The following is a 9,415-nucleotide window of genomic DNA, read 5'->3' on the forward strand; positions in this document are numbered from 1 at the left end:
CTGAACTTGAGAGAGAGAGAGAGAGACTGAAGCATGTGAACATGGCGGGCGACCGTGGGTGAGGAGGAGAGGGAGGGGGGGGGGGACGACCTCAGCCGTCTGTTGCGCCGCGTCGCGCGAGCCGCATCGCTTAGCGCCACTCTTGGCGCCAAGCTGCGCGGGCCGCAAAGCCTAAATGGTGAAGGATACGTAAAAACCGATGAAATTTTAGACCTGTGGAGCATAACTTACCCTGATTACCCAGACTAGGATAGTTTACGCGTAATCGTATGACAAATTAAGGGCGTTGGTATTTAGGCACCTCTCGCTAACTAATTATTTAAAAATTTTCGAAATTTTTTTTTGCCTATCCTTGTATACCTGAGGGTCATCGAACTCCGGTTGACGATTTTGAAATTTAAAAAAATATTTTTTTGGGACAGCCTAATCCATCGTCCTGCTCATATTTTCATGACTACTTACTCTCTAAACACTCTCAAACTTGGTGGGGGTGGACTTTCTAAATAAAGAAAGACTACTGAAATATGCTACATTTGGACAACTTAGAGGTAAGAAACCTATTGCCTCTTGAGAGTTCCAGTGTTATGTTAGTCCCCTCACGGCTATAGTATTGTTAAGGATTTAGTCGACTAATTATTTTCAAGATACGTAGAAGGACCTTACAAATTTTCCAACCTTTAAATTTCCGATCCTCTTGATTGTTAATGTTGCAGTATACGTCCACTTTCATACTTTCACATATAACTAGTTTCTACGCAATCGTGCGTCATGTTCTGAGCACTCGGAGTATCCGAAGATGACGCATAAATGCGTCGAAACTAGTTGTACCTGAAAATATTAAAGCGGAAATATACTACATCCTTTACGACAAGGGGGGAGGTCCCGAGGATCCGGACTCCCCCCCGCCCCCCCGATATATAAAAACGCAATTACTTTCTTTCATAAAAGAAGAAAAAATATTGAAAAATCATGAATTTTCAAATATTTCTTTGACAAATGAAGTTTTTTCCATTATGAAAAGTGTTAAAATTAGCTTAAAACCCTCTACTAAGTACCATGTTTTTCAAATATTTTCCTCCCTCGTTTTGGACCCCCCCCTCCCCTGAACGAAATTCCTGGCTACCCCACTGCCTCACACCGTTGATTTCTTGACTTGAAAGACTAAAATGGCGCTTCTTGATTTTTTTACTTCACACTGTGTCTTCATGTACCCCGAAAGATAATCGCAATATACCCCCGTCCACTCCCTCCATCCCCCTTGACCTTATTCCCTCCCCACATATTTCCAACCTCCTCCCCGGCAAGGCACTAGGCCAGTGGCGTAGCGAAGGGGGTGTCCAGACCCCCCGCCCCGAAATATAAAAACACACTTACTTTGCTTCACCATAATAGAAAACAAAATATTGAAAAATCATGAATTCACAACAGATTCTTTTAAAAAATGAAGTTTTTCCGATTATGAAAAGTGTTAAAATTAATTTAAACCCTCGACTTACTAGAGAATCCTGTTTTTTTTTTTAAATTCCCCGAGGTTTTGGACCCTGACCGCGAACGAAATTCGTGGCTACGCACTGCACTAGGTCTCTGTTACACCTACTGAAGCTGTCACTGCACTGCACTGTTTTTAGCCATTACCGAAAAAGGCAAGGGATAATTTTCGCTGAAGGAAGAATTTCCTTTACGTCGGTATCCACAGCTCCCCAGCACCGCTTACGGCTAGGTCTTCAGGACTTTTTAATTCACGTACGATTCTGAAGCGAAAACCCTTTCAAATTTAATTCCGGGATTTCGTCTAAAATTAAATTAATTCCTAAAGTGAGGCTTATGTCGACAATATCGAGTTCTAGGGCTCTAAATCTAAGTTTTGGCTTCAAAAATGTTTCTTTATTGCGGTGCGTTGACCGTTATCGTAAGAGATGAAAAATTATTGAGTCTTCCTCGTTCGGCAGAATGAAATATCAATTACCATAGAAATTTAACTCTACTTCTTGCATGAAAGACTCTCCTCTTATTTACGGTTTCTTTAGCCATCATCTAGTGATAAATTAATTACAATAAACGTGTCTTGGTCAATCGTCACTTATTCTATTTTGGACATAGAAATATTCCGCCATTTAAAATGCATTTCTGCGTTGCATCACTGAAAACTGAATTTGAATAAAACCAATTTTTGTAATTTCTATCATTTTAAAAACTGCGTCGATAGGATTTTTGGAACACACTGCTTTCTACTTTCGAAACCCAATTTTAGCTTTGATTCCACGGATTATGGATTTGAGTGGCGCAGTCTAAAGTTTTCCATCCTGTCTTGAGAGTGGTACCGCCTCATGAAAAAACCTGAGAGCTTCTATTTCGTGAGACTTTGGAATCTATTCGCCAGGATTTTATTTTCATATACGATTGGCAGATTCAATTAATATTCCAGGAATATTTCCAAATGCATCATCATATATCTGATTTGATTTGTTGTCTGATTTTTTCTCTCATACGGTTGAGTCAAGTTGGTGCGCGCAGTAAGTCGCTTCATTGTGCCTCTGCCTCTGCTGGGGCCCATACCACGGTGGAATGAAAGTAACTGCCATTCAGCGGGAATTGAGGAGACTTGCTTCCATTGAAACAGCCATATTTTAACGATTTTCGACGACGATAACCCATTTGCTCTGCTGGAAAAGTAACGATTTTTAATTGGTTTAATGCGTTCTCTTAATAGGGTGGTTGCTATTATTTTTGTATTGCCTAAATCGAAAGATTATTACTCCTGGAGTGCGCATTTAACGCTCTTAGATTTTCGAATGACGATATCTATTTTCCGCGATTAAACGAAAAGTGAAAAATTTCAAGCGCGCGAAAACGCGACGGCTAAGTAGGAATGATGGGAAAAGTCCGTGTGACGTATTTCTGGTTCCAGCTGTCGGCGTGTGAGGTGACCTTGGGGCGAGGCTTGAGCACTGATACGACGCAGGTTGCTTTCAGGTAGCTAGGTCCCTGTGACGTCACGTGGAGTGGAATCCCATGGGCGTCAATCTGGCCTTTTTCAAATGAGGTTAAAATTGACCGTTGCCATTCGTCTAAACTGGGATTTCTAAAACCAAATAATTTGTATATTATGAATACACTAATGGTGGGTAAGGAATCGCAATCAATGCATTTCGTTTTCTTTGATGAAGGAAACTACCCTATTAGCGAACAAATATTCTTTGTAATAATTGAAGTAAGAACGTTCTATCTCTTATAGGCTACCTAAAATTAACTCAAAATTTGGTTTCACGTAGTTTCTCTCCCTAATGCATAGAAAAGGGTGTACAATTGCCTCCTGGTTATTCCTTTGAAAGCTTACAACGTATCTACCGAAGCCGTTGCGAGAGTAAAAGGGTGATTGGTTACATGCCCCCGCGAAATTTTGAGAATATGCGGTGTTTATTACAGAAGACAAGAATATACGTGTAACACTTCCAAGTAACCCCCCACGAAATGAATTCCCCTCCTAAAGCCGTACCCTAACGGCTTTAGTTCCTCATTAGGCTTTGCTGTCTACAGATGAATGTCTCTGAAGAACATTCACGATCATTGATAACGTCTCACCATCGATAGCATCCCACTTAGCCGGAAATGTCTGATGTTGCGGTCCAATGACGCGACGAAGATGCTCTCGCACCAACTCATGCCGATCATTCACCTTGGATGGAGAGTCTAATAGATATTCTTTCACTCCAGTGTGATGTTGCACGTACAGTTTTACCCATCCACCACAGAAGGGCAACCATTAGCACACGAATCAGGTATAAGTGGAGTCACTTTTTTAGGTTCTTCACCCGCTCGTTTCTATATAAATTTAGAGGGATTCAGCAAACATTCCGTCAAAGCGAATATTATAGAACTCTATTAATTTATTTTATTATCAAAGCGATTTTTTATAAGACGCCTATTGAAGAGAGTTTCAGAGTGCCTTACTTAGTCATGAAACTCCCGCCAATCATTCTATGTGGAAAATAGATCAGCATCACAGAATCAAATCACTTTCTCGTAACCGAGGTTTCCACCTCCTAGACATGAAACACGCGGTCGCAGACCTCGTCGTCTGACCTACTAATCGGTATTCAAGAAAGTATCGGTTCCTCTTTCCCAACGTCCAATTGACCGCAACGCCAATTAAGGAGAGATGGCCAGAAAATATAGCAGGTAACGATAGCTCTAACAATATACCTGTTAACGTTTCTTGTGGTTAATGTACACGAGAATAGGAGCGCAATACACCCAGTGAAATATTCTTGCGTATTGATGGTTTGAGGCGTTACACTATGGAATTTATTCATATTAAATGAAAATAAACTATGTTTTCATTCAATATTCTTGCGTATTTTTCCTTTTTAGAGTTACCATGAAATGAAAACATTCTGGCATAAATATAATTCGTTCATTTTTATACAGTTGTCTTATATATACTATCCCTGCTTTATCTTATTTAACCCGTTGAAAAAATATTTTTGAACTGAAAGGGTAATTCGTAGTGACTACAACACTTCTCACAGGGTTGGCCTAAATACTACCATCAGCCCTGAGAATTCGACCCGAGCTCCGAAACGTCGGCAACTATGATTTCATGAACCCACTGGGAAACCTGACTTGCCTTCCATGACACACTACGGCGGAATAGCACTAGATATTCTTGGCCCAGATACTTGGTTCGATCCCAAAATGGGAAGGTTATTCGAGTGATCACTGAAAACGTTGAAGCTGTTTGTATGCAACCCCTCACGACGGTGTTTTCTTTCAAACCCTATAACTGTCCATCTGCATTAACCCGTAGCGGCCACTGGGGGGTAGTTCATTACCCCAGGCTCAGATAATGTAAAATTAGAGGCCTAAAACGTTTGAAATCGATACAAGTAACTACATATGTCGGTAGTAAACAAGTTTGACTTTTGATCCCATTGCATAGTAACCCGAAAACACGCGTGGAGGCGCTTCGAGTGTTCCATTTATCGGCGTAAGTGTGGCCCCCAACCGTTGCTCGAGTCAGATCTTTTTTTAACATCTTGTTAATGCTGTCAGTCGACAAAAATGAAGGGGAGTTTTTAATATTCTAGTGAAAAATAAATTTTTTCAATCCTAATCGTTATGAAATCACGTCAGTCGTTATGAAATTAGTGTGCTGTTCAGTAAATTTGTTTTGTTCAAATATTATGAAAATAATTTTTTTTCACTTTCAATAGGTAAATATGTATTTAGGAGCCAATAAAAGCTCAAATAAGCGAATTTTATGTGTGATTCTTTCCACTTTTCCCGACAGTAATTTGGCAAAATAAATATAGTTTTTGCGAGATCGTCGGATACAGTTATTTAATTATAGTAGTGGTATATCTTGTACGCACCTCCCCATAGCGGAATAGCGGATGAATGAATTTTTTTCTGAAAAAAGCCTTTTTTCGGAGTTCTCACATATATGTCCAGTTCTTAGAGCGCCATCTATAAATTGACCGATGGAAATCATTAGGATAGTTGAAGAATCATTGAAAAAACATTAATTACTCGGTTAGAAGTTCTACAATAGCCTATGTTTTGTACAATTTGTTTTTTTCGGCGTGGGGTAACGAGTTACCCCGCGTGGCTGAAATGTGGCCGGGCTGAGATGTGGCCACTAAGGGTTACGGGGGCGTCCATTAATTACGTGAGGAAATTTTGGCGATTTTGGATCCCCCTCCCCCTTAGTAAGATATTGAGAGATTTGGCAAAACCCTCCCTCTAATTTCACGCGAGATTGTTCAAATACGTATTTTCAGTGAACGTTAATCGTAGTCTAGAATCACATTTTACACTCTTTCTTGCGAAAAAGAAATTACGTGATACTTGCCAAGACATCCCTCTCCCCGACGTGAGATTAGACGAGAATCGGCTTGATCCCCTCCTCCCCCTAAATGTCTCATGTAATTAATGGATGGCCCCTAACTACTCCCTTGGGTCTACCACAGGTGAGGATGCGCCCCTGACCATTAGGCTTCCGCAAAGACCTGTCTGTACTGCACGTTGCATTCTAATACCTACCCTAAGAACTCTAGGATGATCGCGGTGAGAATATCGAGATGTAAGCATTGCAGTAATACGTTACAACGGATAATGATTCCATCAGTGGCGCAGCGAGGGGGGTCTTTGGGGGATAAACCCCCCCCCGCAGAGCTCAGAGAAATTTTTAAGCTAAATCTATTTTACCTAATTGGACTGGTATTACTAATAGAGCAGTGTAAAGTTTAATAAAATATCCCTCAGAAAGCTGTAAAACTCACCATTTAGAACCATTTATCTTAAAATTCCGCAATTTATTAATCTCGCACCTACCGGTTATACTGGTGGGTATTCCACACCCCCACACACCCCGGTATTAGTTGCACCTAAACCCCCCACCCTTAAATCCTAGCTACGACCGTGGATTGGATAAATCTATGCCTCAAACGAAGCGAATGAATGAAACCTTTGCAAACATGGGCATTGATTATTGTGGTGGCTGAGATATCGTTGCTTTAATAACTACGGTTCTCGGGTTCAAAGTCCGGATAACGGCGAGATGTACATACTTCATAGTTATCCGAGATGATTTGAGTAGATTGCTCGAGTACAGTACCCCGTTCTACGAATCGTTTGCTTAGATCATGCTAATATTAGCGGCGGGTCCCACTTTTTCCCTTCGTAAATGATGGGTAGGAGAGGGAGGTCTTCCTTGACTTTGCCCCGACCATTATGTAAACTTACGGTAAATGAAAGGTTTCCCTAATGAATATTTATTTCACTTATTTTCAGCACGATTTTTCCATTCTCACGCCTCCATAAGCCCTTTTAGTGAGAATCTAGTCTGTACCTCTCCTATCCGCAAAAAGCGAGCCCTTTCCACGGTTTGCCCCCAACCCCCCACCAAAAGTTTGCTCCAAGTAAAAATAGTTCCAACTTCCCTGCTTTCACTTCACCTACCTCAGTTATCCAATTGGCGGTGTTGAGGAGCTGTTACTCCTCATCTGAAGTCTAATTTTACGCTAGATACAATTTATTTAGAAAATTATTTTTATAGTTTCAAACTTTTGTTTTATTTGGGAATTTCTTCTTCAAAAATATAGGCTATTTCATTTCAAATTAATTCCAAATTCCCACACCCTCCCTATCCGCATAATATTTATATCCTCTAGCAAGTTCCAAGAACCTAACTTTATGCCTACCTTCCTCGTTCGAGGTACCACTTCAACGCGCCGATGATGATGGAAGAAATGCTCTGTGTCATCGTTCCCCAAATTGGGAGTGGCAAAAATTAATCTTTTTTATAAGGAGCCCTATCAATGGTCTCATGATGCCATCATCACCTTATCTTTATCCTAAGTTACTCTTTGGAAATATCAAGGTCGTAGCTAGAACATTCTTCGAGTATTGGGTCGTTAGGATCAAGAGTGTATTACGGAGGTAGTTCATTCAGAGGGTGTGATTCCCATTTCCGGCCAGAACACCTTATGCTTCCGATTGTGAAGATATTTCGGTACGTTTTTTCTGTGGTCGTCTTTAGCAATCCAGTGAAATATTTTGGTGATGCATCAACTTGTTCCTTCAGAATGACTGGTAGCTATATTCCTACACTGGGTGACAACGATATCAGAATCTAACCTTGTTCAATTTCTACCCGTGACTTTGGTACACAGGATCAATATTCTGGGCAAGAATATTTTTGGATGCAGGAAAGTGAAAATAACCTATACGATGCCATTTCCGGTTTACTTTTATCGCACTCACATGTAATTTAAAGGCAGTAGGTGTTCATATTGAATTTCCGTTTCCGACCCGTCTCTTTACTTTCGTGTACTTATTTCTACCAGCTCCAAGATAAACTAATGAGTGGATTAAGTTATTGCAAGATTCAACAACATATTTGTTACAATACGACAACAAAAAGGAGTGATTGTCTTCTTCAAGAGCTTCTTTTGCTCAGAATAGTAGGCTTTAGCCTTATGGCTGCGGTCGGCGGAAATGGGTTTAAATTGCCCATTAGAAAACTTTTTCGAGGGTTAGAGCACGCCCGCCGCAAGCAACGGACTTAGAGGATATTCCTCTTCGCATCGCTAGTTGATTACTTAGTCATTATCCGCGCTTCCCTTTTTCCTTTCCATTCGATTCCAATAAGGCGTAATGCAGATGCGCAGAAGATCAGAATTGAAATTAAAACTAGAGAGAAATAGGATTAAATTTTATTTTGTTCTGATAGGAAAGCAATGATTAGCTAAGCTGGGTTGTTACGCCACAGCCGGGCGACTTGAATGGAAAGGAAAAAAGAACGTGTGAGTAATGATTTACTGATAAGCATTTGTTGCCGTTTCGTCATTTTCTAATATTGCTAGGCGATTCAAGCTCTTCTGCGCCTCACTCATGTATGAAGTCTATCTCCAAGCGGAAGTTTATTTCGATTGATAAACAATTTACGAAAGTTTTTCAAGAACTTCACTTGATTTTCAGTCAAGTTCGCATGTCGCCTGAGATTATTTTGATTCACGTCAATAATTTCCGTTTCGGTAGATTTTGGAGTGAATATAGTGGTGGATCAAGGTGCCCATGTGTTATCTTTTACCCTATCCCTTTTTGCTAATTTACGGCGGCTAAACCGAACTTCCGTGCCAAAGTTTCTCAATACAAGTTTTATCGCGTTCGTGCCAATCGAAAATTCTAGCCGCATTACGTACATATACTCATCTTTAGTTATTTGTGGGAAACAGCATATTCATAATCACACTGCTCGGTATTCTAAGTATTCAAGCCTTCTTCACATCTTAAAAATTTCAATCTATGTCCCCCCATTTTCAAGACTTCCAGGGTTCACCCTTCCTCAATCCATCAAGAAAATACTCAATCCGCTCCCAAGCGAATACAATCTACTTTTCCCCTTAAGTACGGTAAAATTTTACGGGGACAATTCGTATTTCGCGATGTTTTTTCTACCCTACGAGAAAGTCTATCAGCATATTTTCTTTCAATTGCTGAAAACGAGCATCTAAACACTTAAACTAAGACCACGTGGCCCAATAGTTATTAAATATTCATGACCACAAAAACTATTTGCTCTCAAAGTTCCAGTAAAAGTGAGAAAAGTGTAGCAGTAATGTACATCCGACAGCTGTGTCACGCAGATTAAAGATGAACTTACCTTCGCTGCTGGGAATCGCTCTTGCTGCCCCTCTGCAACCGCGTGATAGAACGAATTTCTTACTGATCGCCGAGCTAACGCGAACTATCAAGCTCCTCGTCAATGGCCAAGAGAAGTCAGTAGTTTAGATTCAGGCACTTCCCCTCGTTACATAACAACCGAACAGATGCAGTAAGTCGATAAGCGGGCAAAAAGCGCGATTAAAACATAAACAGGTACACATTGATAAACCCAAGTTCATTAAAATCT

The 9,415-nt window shown here is 40.5% G+C and overlaps 1 protein-coding gene across 1 annotated transcript in view; it reads right to left on the reverse strand.

The window, feature by feature from the left end:
* LOC124171746 (GMP synthase [glutamine-hydrolyzing]) overlaps positions 1-9,415 on the reverse strand; it is a 50,429-nt gene extending 41,014 nt beyond the window's left edge. Inside the window, exon 1 of the mRNA XM_046551028.1 lies at positions 9,167-9,415. The gene's annotated coding sequence lies outside the window, so the exon portion shown is untranslated. The remainder of the gene's footprint in view (positions 1-9,166) is intronic.

The sequence above is a fragment of the Ischnura elegans genome, chromosome X (assembly GCF_921293095.1).
Source record: "Ischnura elegans chromosome X, ioIscEleg1.1, whole genome shotgun sequence".
In the NCBI taxonomy this organism is placed as follows: Eukaryota; Metazoa; Arthropoda; class Insecta; order Odonata; family Coenagrionidae; genus Ischnura; species Ischnura elegans.